The following is an 18,831-nucleotide window of genomic DNA, read 5'->3' on the forward strand; positions in this document are numbered from 1 at the left end:
TCCAAGAATTAGGTACCAATTTAAAGCAAGGTAAGAAGCGGCTCAAGAAAATGCATATGCTATGCAGCACAACGCTTCGCTAGTTCATTTGACATCTGGGCTGCGGGTTGATAGCAGCTTCATAGCGAATTGATCGTGATGTGATCTTGCAGGCAAGTTGAATGTTTAACTTAAATGACCCTTCGGTGCTCTTTTAGGCACCCGTTTTCGCAGCAGCCTGAAGTAGGCGGTCAAGGAAAATGCCACAACACGCAACAGAGGGGCACAAAGCGATCTCTTGAATGCACTCTCAGGGACGCCACAGAACGGAATCTACTTAGGCGGGCATGTTGAACCAAGGTGATATCCCCGTTTGAAATCATTTTTCGATGCATTTTTGATGTCCAGTGATTTTACTCTCTCGAGGTTTGCATACGATTACCGTGTGGAATTGATGTTTGCGATAAAACACAGTCAAGTTTAGGATTTGATTTATTCGAATCTACTGAAGGTGCAGCTCTTTTATATACGTCGCTAGGGAGCTTTCACACCCTGCGGGATATTTACCCGCATGGCGGATTATTTTCCGGGCTGTGGAGTGCAGAAGCCTGCTCCCATCATCAGTGGCAGGCAGAAAGTTCCATCGCAGCAGACTGAGTTGAAAACGTGGCACTGAAAGAAATATGGCGAGGTTATTTAAAAGCAATCGCCGGGATAGTGAACGAAACATATACGACCCAATTAGGCTTTAAATGCAAGTCTGCATCCCAGACTCTATCAGCAGACGAAAAAGCTTCTGCATGGTTTTGAAAATTTGGTATCACAATGCCAGTCCGGAGGAGTTTCCATTGATATTTATTATATGCAGGTACATTTGCAGTTTTTTGGTGCGGTAAATATTTGGGGCAAGATGTCCGAAAAATATACAAAAGTGTGCGAACATACAGCTTTGCGTTCCATAAAAAAGGGGCCTGATGTTTTTGTCTTAATTGTTTTGAAAATTTATGAATCTGTGAATATTTGAAATAAATTTATGAATCTGTGAACTGTGAATATTTGAAATAAATTTATGTATCTGTGAATATTTGAAATAACAACTAGAAATACACCCGTTCATCTTCGATACCCTTTAGATTCAGTGTAAAATAAAAATATACAATGTATAAATGAAAAACTTGGCGTCCCTTCAGGAAAGAAAGCGGGATAACTTAATCTGATGATGATGATGTTTAGAGTTTAATGGCGCAAGGCCGACTAAGGGCAAAGAGCGCCAAACAAAAGTGATTACATGAAAGTGACATGGAAGTAAAAGAACACTTTAGTAAAAATAAACAAAGTAAAACACAACGTAATGAAGATGACTGGTGTAAAGGGCCAGGTTGTCAACATGCATGATAAGAAATGAGATGTAAAAATTTTACGTCGGTGAGAAACTCGAAAACGCGTTTGATTGAAAACAGGGCTTCGTCTCCTAAGAAGAGTGACGGGTGTGGTGGAATATGTCGTGTGTGTAGTTGAGGGAAGTGTTTGCGTCGTGTAGTGTCGAGTGCCTTACATTGTATGAGGATGTGCATCACGGATAGGGCCTCTCCGCACCTACTGCACAGAGGTCTTGGAGACCCAGTAAGAAGGGGCGAGTGTGTTGCATGAGTATGCCCTATCCGTAATCTGGCCAAGGCGACTTCAGTGTATCTATTGCGTGTGTCGGTGGTGTATGGTCCCAAGTGTGGTTTTATTACGTGTAACTTGTCTGTCTGTTCACTCAAGTGTGTTTGCGATGTTTTGCGAAGTTGTTGTCTGATGTGTGGTTTCACGTCAGTGTAGGGTAATGTGGTTATGTCTACTGCATTCGAGAGTGTAGCAGCAGCAGCCATTCGATCAGCTGCTTCGTTCCCGGCTATACCACAGTGGCCAGGGACCCAGCAAAGGACTAGTTCAAATTTGTGGACATACACAGACATAATACCCTTGACTATTAAATTTATAACGTGATTTTCGGAATACTTTGTTGAAGACAACGCCCGCACAACACTGAGAGAATCTGTATATATAATGGATTGTGGGATGTGGCTTTGAAGGATATGATTAACAACCAGAAGTACACTATAAGCCTCTGCCGTAAAGATACTTGTATTACTGTTAAGAGTTCTAGTGACACTAAGGCCGGTCCCATGCGCCGCGCAGGCCACCGAGGTGGCAGTTTTAGTGGCGTCCGTATAAAATTCAGAACATTGGTACTTCTGCTGCAAACACAAGAAGTGCTGCATAATTGCACATGTGGGAGCTCGGTTTTTATCTACATGTGTGAATGATGTGTCGCATGAGACAGGGCGGAGATGCCATGGTGCTATGAAATCTGTTACAGAACTTTGGATGGTATTTAAAAAAGAGACAGCAAGCTCTGACGCTTCCTCTCTAACTCTGTAAGAGAAGGGCGCAGAGAACGATGGTCGATTTAAAAGGAGTTCAGTCATGGAGGTATCATAAAAAACTGATTTAAAAGGATGGTGAGGCATGGATGAAATTTTAAAAGCATAAAGGAGGTCTGTGTATTCTCGCTGACGTTGTAGGTTCCATTTGTTGCACTCTACATACAGGCTTTCGACTGGACTAGTCCGAAAGGCGCCACACGACAAGCGGAGCCCTAGATGAAGCACAGGGTCCAGCATTCTGAGGGATGTTTTAGTGGCTGACCCATAGACAACGCTGCCATAGTCCAATCGTGAACCTATCAAGCTGGTAAAAACACGCAACAGAAGTTGTTTGTCAGCACCAAAAGAGATGTGCGAGAGAACCTTCAGGATATTCATTGTTTTTAAGCATTTATGTTTTAGTTGTTTTATTTGTGGGATAAACGTGAGCTTTTCGTCAAAGATTATACCTAAAAACTTACTTCCTTTTGGACAGGAATAGAGGCACCGTGGAGTCGAATGTCTGGATCCGGCCGCATGCCACGCCTCTTAGAAAACAGAACACAAGTGCACTTCCCCGGATTAAATTTAAAACCGTTGCGATCTGCCCAGACGGCTAGCTTGTTCACACCAAGCTGCACTTGGCGCTCGCAGATAGACAAGTTACACGATTTGAAGGACAGTTGAATATCGTCTACATAGATTGAACAGGAGATCGATGGTGGCAGTGCCTTTTGAAGAGAATTCTTTTTTACAATAAACAAAGTGCAACTCGAAACACCACCCTGCGGCACGCCGTTTTCCTGCACATGAACCCTAGAGAGTGCAGCTCCAACTCGCACGCGAAACGTTCTTTCAGACAGGTAACTAACAAGCGTATTCATCATGTTACCCGACATGCCAAAGGACTTCAAATCGCTGAGGATGCCGTACCGCCAAGCAGTGTCGTACGCCTTTTCAAGATCAAAGAAGACCGTCATGCAGTACTGCTTGTGGAGGAAAGCATCTTTGATATACGCCTCTAATGCAACGAGTTGATCGTTCGTAGATCGCCCCGCCCTAAAGCCCGCCTGGCAGCTCTCGAGAAGACCGTTGTACTCTAAGAAGTACACGAGTCTCCTGTTTATCATCTTCTCGAGGAGCTTGCACAGGCAGCTTGTGAGGGCGATGGGCCGGTAGCTAGCGGGAGAGGAAGGGTCCTTTCCTTCCTTCAGGAAAGCCACTACTATGGCCTCCCTCCAAGAGCGAGGAATGTGCCCCGAAAGCCATATGTTGTTGTATAGATGTAGGAGTGTTTCAAGAGTGTCTGGGTGTAGGTGTTGTATCATGGTGTATGTGATTCTGTCTGCACCTGGAGCTGACGTCTTACATGTGCTCAGAGCAACCTTCAGCTCATGAATTGAAAAACAAGAATTGTAGGAAGTGTGCGACTTGTTATCACGCAGGCACTTCTTTTCGACAGATGTTTTGTGTTTCATGAAAGTGTTTGTGTAGTGTGCTGAACTGGACACGTGTTCGAAGTGTTGTGCAAGTGTGTTAGCCTGGTCTTCCAGTGTGTCCCCTGTTGTACTAACCAGGGGCAGGCTGTGTGTCTGTTGTCCTTTTAGTTTTCGTATTCGTGTCCAGACTTTATGTGTGTCAGTGTATGAGTTGATGGAAGTGAGGAAGGTGCGCCAACTCTCCCTTTTCGCCTCACGACGCACTCGCTTTCCAAAAGCCTTTGCCCGTTTAAAAGAAATGAGGTTATCTGACGTGGGGTACCGGCGAAGGACACCCCACGCCTTGTTCTGGGCCTCTCGCGCCCGCCTGCAGTCCTCGTTCCACCAGGGCCTCCTTGGACTGCGGGACCCACTGGAGGCCTGGGGAATGGACTTTTCGGTGGCGTCGAGGATGTGCGCCGTGACGAGTTGGGCGGCTTCCTCCACGTGTAGGTGTTTTATGGTTGTGTGGTGTAGTTTAGACGTTTCTGTGAATGTACTCCAGTTTGCTTTGGATTCATTAAACCTGTTATGGGAAGATGGACTGCTCGGGCCTATACCTATATACGTTAATGAAGTGGGGAAATGGTCACTACCATATGGGTCCGTGCCCACACCCCACTCAAGACATGGAAAGAGAACTGCGGAACCAATAGCCAAGTCAAGATGAGAGTATGTATTGTGTCCTAAGTTATGATATGTAGGCTGTTTTTTGTTGAAAAGGCATGCTCCGGAGGATGTAAGAAACTTCTCCAACAGGCGACCTCGGGCATCCGTTCTGGAGGAGCCCCAAAGAGAGTTGTGCGCGTTAAGGTCGCCTGTTAGTATGTATGGTTCGGGCAGCTGGTAAACCAGTGCCTCGAAATCAGAGCTCAGAAGTGCAAAATCAGGAGGAATGTAAATGGAGCATACCGTTATCAATCTATTAAATAATATGGTACGGATCGCTACAGCCTCGAGGACAGTGTTTAAAGTGACAGGGTGGCATGCTAATGATTTCCGGGCGATAATGGCCACACCTCCTGAAGAGTGGGTGCAGCCAACCCTGTCCTTTCTGAATACCATGTACCTATTTAAGAAATTTGTTTGTTTAGAGTTGAGGTGGGTTTCCTGGAGACACATAATACTTGGCTGACTGGCATGCAGAATCTCATACACATCGTCAAGATTTTTAAGGAGGCCTCTGCAGTTCCATTGGATGATATTTTCTGTTCCCATTATTTAAATTTAAGAATGACTGGAATGTGTGTGTTCGTGTGTGTTCATGTGTCGTCTTTCGGGGCTGTTACTCTTGGATTGGGCTTTTTGGGCCTTTCTGTAGGCTTGGAAGTCGGTGGCCGCTCCTTGCGCTGCGTTGCAGGCAGGAACGGCCCAACATCCATCTCGTCGTCGGATGTCCGAGGGGTGCCCGACGGACCGGGCCCCCCGGACTTGGCCCCCCTTTGGGAGCCCTTCGTTTGAGCCGCCACCGTCGGGGGCGCCAGAGGTGGCACGGGCGGTGCGGTGGCGGTGGGAACCGGTGCGGGGCCCGTGGTGTCCATCACCTCGGTACCCTCCAACGTACTGGAGGACGGGGAGACAGAGGCGGGAGCGGCACCGGTCCCTATGCAAGAGGTTGCCACCACAACCGCTGCTGCCTCAGCAAGCGGCGTGGTGGTGGCTTGGGCTGCCAGAGGCAACCCAGGGGGGGGGGGGGGGGGCTGAGGAGGGACCAGGTCAGACTCGCTGAACTGGGTCCCTGTGGAAACGAGACGCCGCTCCGCCCCCCGGCGAGCTGCGTCGGCGTACCTCCCCAGGGGGAAAGAGGCGAACCTCTTTCGCGCCTCTGGGAAGGTAAGGTTCTCGGTTACCTTGATGTTGATTATCTTTTTCTCCAGTTGAAACTTTTCGCACTTGCGGGAGTACGCTGCATGCGGCCCGCCGCAGTTCACACAAGACAGGGTATCGGATGGACAATTGTAACTTGGATGATCGTGCGCCGCACATTTCGCACACGTCGTTCGGCCACGACAAGAGTTTGTACCATGCCCGAACCGCTGGCACTTAAAACAGCGCCGCGGGTTCGGGATGTAGGGACGGATGGAGCAACGGATAAAACCTGCATTTATGTATTGTGGAAGAACTGCGCGGTCGAAAGTCAAGATGATGTGTTTGGTGGGAATCTCCTTGTCGTCTCTGCGGATAGTGATGCGTATCACGGCAGTGACGCCCTGATCCTTCAAGCCGGCAAGGAGATCCGCATCGGTTTCGTTCAGGAGGTCTGTCTCGGATATCACACCCTGCGAGCTGTTTAGGCTCCGATGGGGTGTGACCCTGATGTCTAGATCAGCCAGTTTTGTCTGAGCTAGAAGCTTTGTGGACTGCTGCTTGTCATTTATTTAGATAAGGAGTTCACCAGATCTTTGTTTTTTGCATTTATACGATTTTCCTATTATGTCTTCAAGATACTTGGCGATCAAGAAGACTGACTGAGATGCAAGAGGGTGGGTTGGATTCAGGGACTCCATGACAAGGAATCTAGAGTAATGATCTGGTTCAGGAAATGTCAAAGATGGCAATGGGGGAAACGATACTTCAGTGCGGCCCCTTTTAGGGTGCCGATCACGGTTGGAGGGGGTTTTAGACAATACCATAAAGCATAGTATAAAAGCAGGGAGACAGGGGTACTTTCTCCTTTGACCTTACCCTGGTAGTCAAAGAGGTCCCGGAGCTCCCTGCCTGGTAGACAGGCAGGGAGCCCATCGGCCGAAGCTTGACCAAGGCTCCGACGGCCACCGTTTACGGCTTCTACCCTTCACCTTTAAACACGTCGCCACGGTTGGACACGGCTTATGATGGGAGCTCGGAGTCCGCGGTGTCGCTGCTCACCGTCACCATGAATACTTAAGGTGCCCCGTGCGGGGATAACTTAATCTGCACCCCTGCAGTCTTGTATGCCAATCAATCAAGTGCAGGTTCGCAGCGTAAATTTCCTAGATCTTGACTTTCAAAACTACTTCAGCCTTGACCGCCATCTGACGCAAACAAAAAAAGCTCTTCCCAATCTAGTGCCCCGATGCCGTTCACTCTCTTGTGACAAGAAATCTCCCTTGATTTTCCTGTTTTAAAGTCCCCCGATGAACAGCATTATAAACAGCTTCTTACCAATGTTAAGTTATATTTTTAGGTAGAGTAAGAAGCTCAAGCCTATTTGTTGGTTTTCATTGTATTTTCAATACCATTATATTTCTTCATTTTGAATTTACGTTAACGCTATTGAACCTTTTTAGAGCCATACATGCAGAAATCAAGCATTCAAAGGTTTCCAAAGCACACATTAATACATATACAGTTGAACCCGTTATAAGAGACACGTACCGGGAGCAGTTCTGTCTTATCCGAGATATCTCTAATAAGCAGGGAACCTAGTTTTCGCTTGCTAATCGGACCCTAGTTCAATGTGGGCACCGTATGAATAAATAAGCTCGACAGAATGCTACAGCATGTTGCAAAATATTCAGCATAATTTATGTTTGGCTCTCAGAATTGATGAAATAGTTCTGCATCTTTGCTTCATGACTGTATTTACACTGTCTTTTACTACCGATACTACAACCTTTTTGTTCCTTTCACTGTGTGAAACATGAATTGTAGATGTTGAGTTCAGAAGGCTCATGAAAAGCCAAAGCGCACAGCTTCTTCTGCGGTGTGCTCAAGATATCCATTACATTTGCAAGACTCAACATTGGCGATGCTTCTTGATTGGGAGCTGAGTGAGTGGGAGAGCCCGCATGTGGGGTCGCGCTCCAATGGATGTCGGGAAGTTTCAACCACTTCTGTAAGTTGCATTTCTATTGGCATGGCTTCTCGTCGTCAATTTATAGCTGAATGAACCAATGTGTGTTTGGTGAAGTTATCATAAATAGCGACTGCAGGCGTCTGTCGTCCACCTGTGTTTCCACAATACAAGCAACTGCAGCTAGTGACTGGTGGCACTGTATCTGAAGTTAAAATGTGTTAACAGCGAGATTATTGATTAAAGTTCAAAGATGACTGGTCCCTTATAACCAACTGTCTTCTACGTCCGATGACTGTTATAAAATAGGTCAATTTAATGGGAAAGATAGGGCAGCCAACCTTGTGGGTGAATAGTGTCTGTTATACCCATTTGTCTCTTACATTATTGTATCTTATAACGAGGTTCAACTGTACATATATATATTGTTTGAAACAAAAATACTAACAAAGACTGCGAGAAAATAAGGTAAGTAGACACAGACACACGAGTTAAACATAAAAAAATAAAATTGTACTCATGGTTTAGGAAGAGGATTTCCTTTCCCTTTTAAAAGGAAGCCCTCTTCTTGAAACGTGAATAGACTTTGATTCTTTTACTGGTTTAGTCGGGCATCTGTGTCTTTTTGTTCTATGTATATATATATATAAATATATATATATATACATATATATATATATATATATGTATATATATATATATATATATATATATATATATATATATATATATATATATATATATATATATATATATATATATATATATATATATATTATTACGCCAATATTACACGGCAGGGGTTGCAACAATGCCAGCATCAATACCGGAGTTGGAGAAAGAAGAGAACGAGCTTGCACTCCGGCTTGGCCCCATCGTTCACGGACCGCCCTACCATCTACGCTTGTCCTACACCGTCCAACCTCACTGTAAATAAATCCATCTCGTAACAGTTTGGTGAGGTGCGGGGTACGCCACGCCGGACCTCCAGGATTTCCGCCGTAGCCGATGTGTCGCGGTTCTGCCACCACTGTCTCCTACGATGCCTCAAGGTGGGAACACTGTGCCGGCCCCCACGCCTGGCTGGCATCCCCCGCGAGAGCCCCGAATGTTTACTGGGAACGCCGATGAAGACGTTGAGGAATGGCTGAGGCATTATCGACGGGTGAGCAGATACAACCGCTGGGATGCCGCTGCACAACTCGCGAACGTCGTGTTCTCGCTAGATGAGACTGCCCTGACGTGTTTTGATAACAATGAAAGCAAGTTCACAACCTGGGACCGTTTCGTCAAAGAAATTTCATCCCGCTTTGGCGACTGCGTCGGAAAGAAGAAGCTGGCTGAACAGACGTTGCTCCATCGCACCCAAGTCCCAGGCGAGACGTGCACCACCTACATCGAAGAGGTCTTAAAGCTCTGCAGACTCGTCGACCCGCAAAAGTCTGAAGATGATAAAGTGGGTCACTTATTAAAAGGGATCGCTGAAGACGTCTACAACTTTTTGATAGGACGTGAAAAGTTGGAATCAGCGTCAGACGTTGTCCAGCATATTCGCACCTTCGAGGCGTTGAAGAAGCGTCGCTTTACACCTAAGTTCGGCCGTTTGGCTAATGTTACGACTGTGGCAAGCGTTGACCTGCAACCGCCCGCCGACTTTGCTGAAATGATACGACGCATTGTCCGCGAGGAACTGCTACGACAACAAGAGTCTCGGCACTATACCGACAGCGTACGCATCCGGGACAGCTACGTGCTACAGGACGTCCAGGCCAACACACTTTCTCCGTCGAGTGTTGCATTCCACGATGCGAGCTTTATGACTCGCACTCACAGCCCGCAGCGCTTTGATGTCCACCAGTCAGCACGCAACAGTCGCGACGTTGAACGGTTGTCTCAGGGTTCCCAACGTACAACGTATGACCAGCGTTCTCGGCATCCAGCGTATGAACCTCGTTCTGACGACGTGTACGAGGAATACTTCCCTGACCGCCGTGAGCGTGGCCCTACCTGCTACAATTGTAGTATGGAGGGACACATTTTGCGCTTCTGCCGCCGTCGCCGTCGAGCACCACGGTACGAGCAACCGCCCATGTGGAACCGCCCCAACACTCGGAATGGCCGCTGCGGCACTTCCCTGCCACAGTATCTGCGCCCTATGATTCGCCTGCGTCGTGATTCGCCTTCAATCTGACCGGAGTATAACACCTCCCAGCACACAACAGCGGTGGTCACCCACACCTTTCCGGCGTCGGTCGCCACCGCCGGAAAACTAGCCGGCGCGGCCAATGGAGGTGAGGCCGCAGCACAATCATCCCGTAGTATGCCCCTTACCGGACAGTCTCAATTGGAAATACCTTCGCCTGTATCTATGCTAAAGAACACAGTTGAAGTATTGGTAGATGACACCAGAACAATGGCTTTGATTGATACAGGAGCAACAGTGTCTTTCATTAGTTTAGCTTTCAAAGCCCGCCTTGGCCGTAAAGGTATGTTTACATGGGACCGAATGGTGGCTTTTCGGGGTGTTGGTGGTGAGTGCCTGTGCCCTCTTGGGGTTTTCTCAGTGAATGTTTCGTTTGGTGGCCACACGTTGAGAGCGGAATTTGCAGTGCTTTCGCTATCTACGCACGAAGTTATTTTGGGTCTGGATTTCTTAAAGCAGTGCGGGGCCACCGTTGACTGTCGCAATGGAGAAATTTACGTGGATGGGACTGTGCTACCTGCCCTTGTGGAAGGCTCTTTTTCCGATAACCGTGCCTTCTGCGTATTGGCTGACACAATCATAGCAGCGAGGTCTGTGGCATTTGTTTCTGTTCTTTGGCCCGGAGTTGACATGGACGGCTTTGAAGCAGTTCCTCTGAATTGTGCCAAAAAAGACATTCTGGTGCCACGGTCAGTTGTTTCAGTTGTCCAAGAATACACCGCATTGTGGACAGTTAACTACTCTTCTGAGCCCGCCGTGCTTCCCCGTGGCTTGAAACTTGCCAAATTCTCCGAATTGGCGTCTTCTTCAGTGGCGGTTTTGACAGAAACCTTGGATTCCCCTTCTCACAATTGCCTGGTTGACACTGCCAAGTTGGAGGGCATGATAAATGGATCCCTTGGCCCAGAAAAATGTCGCGCATTGGTACACGTGCTTAAGCGGTACTCAAGTGTGTTTGATTTCGCCCGCCAACATCAACGCTCTTCTGTACCGAACACACGGACCCACCATTTAAATAACATTAGAAGAGCACGGCCCATACGGCAAAAACCTTATCGCGTCTCTCCTTCTAAGCGACGAGTCATTAACGAACAAGTCCACGAGATGTTTCAGAAGGGCGTGATTAGGGAATCCTCAAGTCCTTGGGCGGCCCCGGTGATTTTGGTCAAAAAGAAAGATGGCTCATGGCGCTTCTGCGTCGACTACCGGCGCCTTAACGAAATTACCAAGAAGGACGTATATCCACTGCCCCGGATAGACGACGCACTAGTCTGTCTCAATTCGGCTTCATATTTTTCCACAATTGTCTTACGATCAGGCTACTGGCAAATTCCTGTGCACCCCGACGATAAAGAAAAGACCGCCTTTGTCACTCCCGATAGACTTTCCGAATTTTAATGCCTTTTGGACTCTGCAACGCCCCTGCCACGTTTGAGCTCTTTATGGACACTGTCCTTCGTGGACTTGTGTGGGGGGTGTGCATGTGCTACCTTCAGGATATCGTAATTTTCGGTCGCACTTTTCAAGAGCACAACGCTCGCTTGGCCACTGTTTTAGAATGTTTGGACAAGGCTGGTCTCATCCTCAACTCGAAAAAATGCCGATTCGGCGAAAGCCGCACAATTGTACTCGGTCTCGTTGTCTATAAAGAGGGCGTCCGACCAGATCCGCAAAAGATTGTAGCCGTCAGCCGCTTTAAAGAACCGTGCTCTGTTAAGGACCTCCGCAGCTTTTTACGCCTATGCTCCTACTTTCGCCGTTTTATTCCCGGATTTGCCGACATAGCCTACCCTCTCACATGCCTTCTCCAGAAGAACGTCCCATTCACATGGAGCTCTGACTGTGACATCGCTTTCCGCCACCTGAAGCATCTCTTGACGTCGAAGCAGGTGCTTCGTCACTTTGATCCCGCAGCCCCTCACGGAAGTGCACACCGATGCCAGTGGTATTAGACTGGGGGCAGTCCTTGTTTAACGACACAGTGACGGGGAGCATGTTATTGCTTATGGGAACCGCACTCTCAGTAAGCAAGAGCGGAACTACACAGTCACAGAACAACAGTGCCTCGCGGTCGTTTTCGCCACACAATGATTTAGCTCGTACCTCTATGGACATACTTTCACAGTCGTCACAGACACTATTCCCTTTGCTGGCTCATCAATCTTCGAGATCCGTGTGGGCGACTGGCGCGCTGGGCTCTCCGACTACAAGAATATGACTTCACGGTATCGTACAAGAGTGGCCGCATGCATGCCTATGCCGACTGCCTTTCCCGGTGCCATTATAATCATCGGACTCAGATGCTGACAACCTTGATGAGTGCCTCGCCTCGGTGTCGACGGTGTTTCCCGATATAGCTGTGTTCAAATGAGAACAACTAGTTGTGACCACATTTCGCATCAGCCGAGTCGAATCCTACTAGCTGTTTCTGCCTCCACAACGGCTTGCTTTTCAAGAAGAACTATTCCGCCGTCGGTTCGCGCATTCTTCTTGTGGTACCACATTTCCTTCGCAACGTTGTTCTGAACATTATGCACGATGACGTAATTTCCGGCCACATGCGGCTTGCCCGCACTCTTCACCTTACCCAACAATGCTTTTATTGGCCCAACATGCGCAAAAATATTGAGCGCTATGTGGCTTCTTGCAACCAATGTCCACGTTACAAACATCCCACCACTGCCACTGTCCCGGCAGGCCGACTTCAGCCTGTGGACCCGGCATACCGTCCTTTTGAAAAAGTTGGCATAGACTTGTTGGGACCTTTCCCGCGCTCATCACACGGAAACCGCTGGATTATTGTATGCGTGGATTACTTATCAGGCTACGCTGAGACGGCATCCCTACCCTCTGCAACTGCGACAGAAATCTCGCTCTTCTTGCTCCGGAACGTATTGCTACGCCATGGACCCCCAAAAGTCATAATCAGTGACCGTGGGCGCCAATTCACTGCGACGGTGGTTGAAGAGCTTCTTCGCCTTTGTGCCGTACAATTTTGCCACTCCTCGCCATACCACCCTCAGACTAACGGTCTGACGGAACGAACCAACCGAACATTGACGTCCATGCCAGCGATGTACGTCGCTTCGGACCACAGAAACTGGGACGAGCTGTTGCCATTTATAACATACGCATATAACACGGCGAAGCATGAAACCACCGGTTACAGCCCGTTTTTCATCCTTTACGTCCGTCAACCGAGCAGCGGCCTGGACACCATGCTTCCTTTCTCTCTGCATGACGAACCCTCGTTGGCGAGGATGCTCTGCCTAGATGAAGATGCCCGTCGACTTGCTCGCCTACGTACTCACGCGTCCCAAGAGCGCTCCAAGAATCGATTTGACAGTCGCCGACGTGATGTTACGTACGCGCCGGGTGACTTTGTGTGGCTATGGACGCCATTGCGAAAGCGTGGGCTATCCGAGAAGCTTCTGTCCCATTACGTCGGACCGTTTGTTGTGTACGAGCGTCTCAGCGATGTTGCGTATGTTATTTCACGCTTTACTTCAAGTGGATGACAATCCAAAAAGACACAAGTGGTGCATGTTGCCCGCATAAAACGTTGCCATGAAGCAGTGTAAGTTAACTTGCCCAGAGGGCTTCGTCTGGGACAGGGGAAATGTTACGCCAATATTACACGCCAGGGGTTGCAACCATGCCAGCATCATCACCGGAGTTGGAGAAAGAAGAGAACGAGGTGGCACTCCGGCTTGGCCCCAACATTCACGGACCGCTCTACCATCTACGCTCGTCGTACACCGTCCAACCTCACTGTAAATAAATCCATCTCGTAACAATATATATATATATATATATATATATATATATATATATATATATATATATATATATATATATATATAGATATATATTTGTATAAATGTGTCTGCATGTGCGTGCGTGCGGATGCGATTATGCATGGCTGCCTATAAAATTAGTGACAAGTTGGACCATTGCAATAAATGACAAATTGTACTTCTTTGGTTTCGCCAATCGAAGTTGCCTCGTTCAGAGGGCATAAGACAAGCTTTTTTGCAAAACTGCTATCAGGTAATTACTTTGTTGTTGATTTCTATGTGTTTCCCAATTTCTCACTTATTTTCACACAAACTTCGCGGTTTTTTTTTGTTAATTAGTCTACTTATAGCTTTGCCTGTATTCGATCGCGTGTTCGTTGTGCGACTACGTGTTCCTGTACAAATTACAAATAACATGTGTGCTTGCCCTTTCAAGCATGTGTGTTTCAGTTCTCACCACTGCTCCGGCACCTTCACAGCCAGCGTGTGCCCGAGCAGCCAGGAGGGCCAGGAAATAAACAGTCATCGCCACGTGGCATCTGAAAACCTGTGGAAATTTAAATTACACATGCCAAATTTATGAGTAATATTCGTAAATGTTAACGTAAAGTGTGTATTCCTGTGGAAAGCACGAAATAAAAATTTCGACCCAATGTGTACACCAAAACTCTAACGCGATGTGACGTAGTGATATTTCCACATGCGGAAATCTCTTCTTACACTTGCGTTAACCGGGAGATGGGGCATGCTCAGAGAAACTATGTACATATGTACAACAATTTAGGTACTTATTTAATGTAGTGGTATAGGGATAAAGCCACGCTTCAAGAGTTCAGTTTCCATATTCACACTTGCACCCCAAACTAAGGCCAAAAACAAAATAATTTCAACAAAAATCGCCATTTTTTTGTCCTATTTTGTGTTTTAACAGAATTCAATCCGCATTGTAGTGCTCATTCCAATATACCATTGCTTCGTAAGAATATCACCAGAGATTGTCCACAGTAACCTCGACACAGGCTATTGTATTTTTGTGCCCTCCAGAAACTCTGATGCTTGAGTTAAAGTCACGAAGAGCCTTGCAACTCCTTCTAATGCTTTTTTCCTTCACAAGAAAAAGCCACCGGGCCAAGTTTTCTTCGAGGTAGGAAAATCTTAATTTTCATCCGAAAAAACTGGAAATTTGCCTAAACTAAAAGCTGCGCAAGACAGCGTGACAGTGGCAATGAAACGCTCACTTGAATGTCTCAGGAAAAAACAGGAAATCAAAAAGAAAATGAAAAAGTACGAGAGCGTTGTTCTTCCAATCATTAGTGATACTACATTTTATACTTTCGTTATAGCAGTTATGTTTAAAAAAGATATGCTGAATAAGAAGTTTTCTTCTTTTCCGGTAAAAATTTACCTTCTCCCGCTTCACTATTTTGCAATGCTCTTTTCAAGCACTATGTTCCTAACACTCCAAATATAAGTGTGGTTGTCTAGCAATATTAGGGGAGGCAAATAACTCTGTCCAGGTTCACCAGTTTAGACTGCCTGCGACGTCGCTATACTAACCCCAAGATAAACCCTTTGGCGGTAATTCAATCAATACTCTTTTCCGAATCAAGTCCATAGTAATATTTTAGGCGTTTAAAGCCTCCCATCATATGTTTTTGATACACAAGCGACCAGGTTATGTCTTTCATAAAGAAAATGCCGCTAAAATTGTCTCACAGCAGGCGCAGCGCCAATATTAGCATAGAGCTGGAACCAAGGCTACCTCTGCCAACCGAAGCTACTCCTTTAACAAAATTGCGACGTGAGGACAAAAGTCCAGCAGTGGCTGCATGTTGTTGGAGGAGTGGGAATACTGCTGGGATCACGTAAATGCTCCGCATGCTCCAAAGAATGTGAAAGCAAGTTTCTGTGATTGTTGTGAGGAGAACAAGCAACGCCATTCTAAGGTATGTCAAAAGAGCGTGTTGCTTGGATGGTTAGTTTAGGTTTACGAACGTACTGAGTGGCGCAAATATATAACCCACAAGAAAGAAGAGATTGACAGGCGCTACAGTTCCAGACGTTCAATCGCAACGACACCTGCGTAGATTTATAGATACATCCTGACATGCGCAATAGACAGACAGAGGTTGCAAAAATTTTCTTACCGACAGGAAGCCCATGCTGAATTCACAAATCTGCAAGCGAAAAAAAACGTCATCAGCACTTCAGTTAGGACAAAATTTCGGTGAGCAAATAGGAAAGCTCGTTTGCGAAAATGTGAATAAATTGGAATGAAATATTTTTGCACTACGCAAGAATTTTGAAATCAACGTGCTTTTATCACAATGGCTTTTAAGTTGTGCATAAGGCACAAAACCTAGACTTCTGGCTTTCCTCTTCTCTACGTCTGTAGCGGAAAACAAAGGTGCAGCTCGTGGCCTACAAGTAAGAAATTTAAACTGGAAAACTTGTGTAATTAGTGCAAAAAATATTTAGATTTGTCTTTTGAAGTAGTAAATGTGCCGCAAATACTGAAAAGCTTTTCAGAACATTATTTAATGCCTGATTTCTCAAGAAATGTTCGTCAGCATCTATGACAAACTCCAAGGTGAGAAGGAATACGTTTTCGAATGCTTTCGCGACACTTCTAAGAATTGACACAAACTCTTCGTCGCGCCTGACAGCCTCAGCAAGAAAGTTTTCAGAACACTTACCAGAGTGTTGTGTTGCCCGCAAAAATTAGCTACGCTGAATTGTGGAAGCTTCACTACTGTAGCTCAAAGACTTCCAGGAGCCCTTTTAAAGCAAATTCTACCAATCGTACCACCAAATCACTATCACGTGATTTGATGCTTCCCTTTACTCCTAAAGCCCAATTAGCCCGTAAAAACATTCGCTTGACAGTATTTCTATTTTTATCAGCTCCCAGCGGTGTTTTTCTGGTTGAAACATCCGAAAGGACAATTCTATTAGAAGTGGAACAGGCAAATATCGCGGCTAGAGTAGTTTTGAAATAAATTACTGTGTAACTTTGCTTTTATGAGCATTCTAGCTGAGGCTGATAGCCCACTACTCACGAATCCTCTTCGTAATCAAAGTGACATTTTGACATTGAAGCCACTATACACGAGGACAAAAAAGATGTGTGCGGAAAAATTCCGCTAATTCCTACTATGTTGCTAGGGCTTTTGGTTGCAAAATTTAGTGTAATCATTTGCTACCTCTACGTTGCCAAATTATTGTAAATTGTTTCCCTACTAATAACTCTGATTTTAAAAAGTTGTGTTATATATTAAACCACTCCAAATAATAAAATTCATACTCATGCTTCGTTGTTTTTTGAATAAATCATACCATAGTAATGAGATGAACACTCTGGTGAAGCACCACGGGATAAATAATAAACAGTTTTCACAATATTGGTAGTTCAAGTCTCTTTTTTGAACTGGAGCGCTATCCAAATAAAATTCGAGACATAATCAACACATACTTGAAACACGCGCTTAAAAGAACCAGTAACTAGAAACCGTTTTATTCTGTTCTGTAAATAGAATTATTTTAAAAAATGGTTGTGGCAATCGAACCATAAAATATTTAGAACATTGGACCGCGTAAGCAAGCACAAATTGGCCGAAACTTGCCGTTCTACCCGGAATTGATAAAGTGAAGTAAGATAAAGGAAAAAGCATAATAGTTGTGATTGATAGACTAGTTATCAGCAATACAAAATGGATTCTTAGTGCGCTCGTAACTCTACCGCACGGACGGGTCGGCAACACTTCTTCACACAGTCGCCGTAGGGCAATGTCCCAATTCTACAATTTATGCTCAAAAACACTTCACCAAGGTTGTAGGAGATATGCCGAAGGGGCTGTGGGCCTCTAAGTTGGGGATTTTGCCTCTTGCAGTTTCTAGAAACCTTGAATCATTGACGTTTCCGCAGTGCCCATGTCGGAAAAGAAGCTGCTATTCCTGAACTGTGAAATTTGAAAAACCTGCTCATTGTGGGGCTAATAAAATAGGTGATACAATTAAATCTGGATGTAACGACGCTGACTAAAGTTCGAAATTTTTTGTTATAGACAGGTTTTTTTTATATGAAGGTCTCGAGTTATGACTCATGGGAATGGAGCAGAAACAAAATCAAAAGGCTAGATATCAGTGAACGTGAACTTCTCTTTCATGGAGTTATTTCACAGGAAAATACTGCGTGAGTAGCAACTACTGTTTTCGCACGAACTAAAGCACTACAGGGCGTTCCAAAAGCAAGGTTCGTTATCCCCATATTAACAAACGTAATTTATGTATCATTTTTACCCGTTGATCCTTATTTGTGTCTTAACGTGCTTCAAGAACCACATTTGTGCTAGAAAGGAGCCTTTATGCGAACATGGTGCGTTGTAGCAACCTCAAAATTGTTGACTTGTTGCTAGCTGAAATAATGTACCAGGCGCAGACATTCTTCTTTCTTGCCGCAATAGTCGCCATTCATAATTGCGAGCTAGTCTTCAAAAGACCCAATCTTTTGTTTTGTTCCAGCAGAACTCATCACCGACGAACCAATACCCCAGATACCAGTTCGGAATTGCGACTACACGCCAGCAGGACGGCCCAGCACCTCAAAACAAAAGTCTCAAAGCTAAACCGCACTCCTACGTGGAAACGCACGGTAGTTGGTGGTACTGGGAGGAAAAAAAACGTTAAGTGTAGTTACTGTTCAGGCACGGTGTGGTGTCACGCCAGATAAGTAAAGCAGAAGTGATGCAACTTTAGCCACTGAACTCATAGTTTGTTATGCTCCAACCAATACATCGACAATACATAATCACTAAAGCCGAACATCGACTCGTCAACGTCCGCCTCCACGAATGCAGCGCCGCCACGAGGAAGAAAGAATTGGACTTGTTCTTTGCCAAGCGCAACTGGAGCACCGCATCCCCGCACTGATGGCCTCCGTCGACGAATTTGCTGACAGCGCGGCAGCATCGACTGCGGACAAGCACCGGATCACGCAAGATATAAGAAACCTTCTTGTTTGTCGATAAGGCGCTCGCCCCAAATTGCCCAAGATCAAGGCTTTCTAACCAACCTCTCATCCCGCACTCTCTCTCAAGAGCAAACTTCTGTTCTGGCCAAAAGACACAGCTACAATGTGGCTACGAGCCCTCCGCCCCGCTCTCTTGCAAAGTTCGTTGCTGCGGTAGAG

At 46.0% G+C, this 18,831-nt stretch overlaps 1 long non-coding RNA gene across 1 annotated transcript; it reads right to left on the reverse strand.

Moving 5' to 3' along the window:
- Nucleotides 1-453: 453 nt before the first annotated feature.
- LOC144158511 (uncharacterized) lies at nucleotides 454-16,432 on the reverse strand. Its single transcript, XR_013320103.1, has 4 exons — nucleotides 16,340-16,432; nucleotides 15,791-15,820; nucleotides 14,101-14,190; nucleotides 454-651 (listed from the first exon to the last, which is right to left on the reverse strand). It is a non-coding gene; the product is annotated as an uncharacterized LOC144158511 (long non-coding RNA).
- Nucleotides 16,433-18,831: the final 2,399 nt, after the last annotated feature.

This window comes from Haemaphysalis longicornis, unplaced genomic scaffold, assembly GCF_048455015.1.
Source record: "Haemaphysalis longicornis isolate Haplotype H1 unplaced genomic scaffold, Haemaphysalis longicornis Haplotype H1 scaffold_10, whole genome shotgun sequence".
NCBI lineage: Eukaryota > Metazoa > Arthropoda > Arachnida > Ixodida > Ixodidae > Haemaphysalis > Haemaphysalis longicornis.